This window comes from Dipodomys merriami, unplaced genomic scaffold (genome assembly GCF_024711535.1).
Source record: "Dipodomys merriami isolate MVZ:Mamm:240054 unplaced genomic scaffold, mDipMer1.0.p SCAF_268, whole genome shotgun sequence".
NCBI classification, from domain to species: Eukaryota; Metazoa; Chordata; class Mammalia; order Rodentia; family Heteromyidae; genus Dipodomys; species Dipodomys merriami.
Window position 1 is genome coordinate 1383812 of NW_027204137.1, and position 1755 is coordinate 1385566.

At 35.8% G+C, this 1755-nt stretch overlaps 1 pseudogene; it reads left to right on the forward strand.

The window, feature by feature from the left end:
- The first annotated feature begins 718 nt into the window (after positions 1-718).
- On the forward strand, positions 719-817 carry LOC138837252 (U6 spliceosomal RNA; annotated as a pseudogene).
- The last annotated feature ends 938 nt before the right edge of the window (positions 818-1755 follow it).

Here is a 1755-nt window from a genome sequence, read left to right on the forward strand (position 1 = left end):
TGGAGCTATGACAATATTTGGTGATAGAAAGGCAGTAGTCTAAGTTCCTGCCTGGTTGGAAGGTAGATAGGCCAGGACATTAGGTAATCATGCATATGAACAATTTTTTCACCTTCTTGGCTTTAGCTACTTTTGAAATGGTAGGTATGATAAACAATTATATTTTGATAAAAACCTTCCAATCTGAAAAGTTCTGTCTGAAATATTCATTTTTCTATGATCCCTTGGAACTAAGATTTATTTTGTTCAAGTAAGACAATTTACGCGATCAGGGTAAGATATTCTGGTTGGTCTGATCCTACATGGAAGAAGGGTAAAGTGTCAGGTAGACGTTTGTGCCAATGAGACCGCATTTGGGAAAATTTCAGCTGCAGAAGTTTAGAAGTAGCTCTTAAGCAAGGCTTACTTTGAATCCGTTAGCTACACAGAGCAAACTCAGTTGAATAAATAAGTACTTGAAAAAGCCATCCCCTTTGGACCTAGCTAAAAATGCTTCAATGTATGATTAAACTAAAATGAAAAAGATTTAAAATAGTCATTGACAAAAAAATTACAAACTGAACAATATAATTATTTTCCATTATACACAGAATTTTAGGGAAATAAGATCAGTAGCATTGTTAGGAACAATAAGGTTTCCTTGTTACAAACAGGCACCCAAGGATATAATCCTGTATAAATATTGCATCATTAACTACCTAAATTTAGAGGACATTACATGCTTCAGCAGCACATGTACCCAAATTACACCAATACAGAGATTAACATGGCAATTGCAAAGGATGATATGAAAATCTGTGAATTATTCCAGATTTTTCATTCTTCAGACGCAAGAAATGAAAAACAATTATTAAAAAGTTGATTACAAATTTACAAGTGTAACAATATATGTAATTCATATAAATAAAAGTTTGACATCAGTGTATTAAATCTTCACCTTAGAAAGGCCTTTATATAGCATAATCATAATAAAACTTTAAAATTAGACAACATTGTCATTTTATTCCAAAGAAATATACTATAAGGACCTAGTAAAAAAGGAATCTTAAACTGTTTTGGTATGGAATGCAATCTGAAAGGACACATTTATTAATGAACCTATATATTATAAAACAATGTAGAATTCAAAGTCTTATATCTAGGAAAGAATAAAATAGATTATGGGCATTATACAAACAGAATACAGAATATTTTAAAGTATAATTTTTCACATAAGCACCAGAAATATCTTTAGTTTCTTTAGTACTCATTTCAACAGATAAATTAAAATTATTTCTGAATAAAAAAAGCAAAAACTCGAGGGGGTCCAAGACGGTGACGGGGAAGTAGGGGAATGCCACAGCTCTCCAAAACCAAAAAGATAGTTTGAGTTCCAACGTTTAATCTCCCCAAGAGACCGACAACAACAACAAAAATCAACATCCAGAGAAAAACAGAAATTGAATAGAAGAATTTCACAACAGAGAAACTTGAAGACGCTTCCCCCAACGTCTATTGGCCACAAAGCAGCGTGCCAAGCCATGGCCAGCCCAGCCTGGTGGGAGCTGCCGGTGGCCCAGAGACACAGGGAGTTGTCTGCAGATCACCCGCACCAAAGACCCCTGAGGTAACAGTGTCAGACTGGCTGATCTTGACGAATGAAGAATCCTCTGAGCAGGGAACTTACACAAAGATCCCACCCCTTCCCATCACTCTCCATTGGAGCAGAGAGACTCCATCCCACCAAAGCCACTAAGCCCCATGGCAGGAACCTCA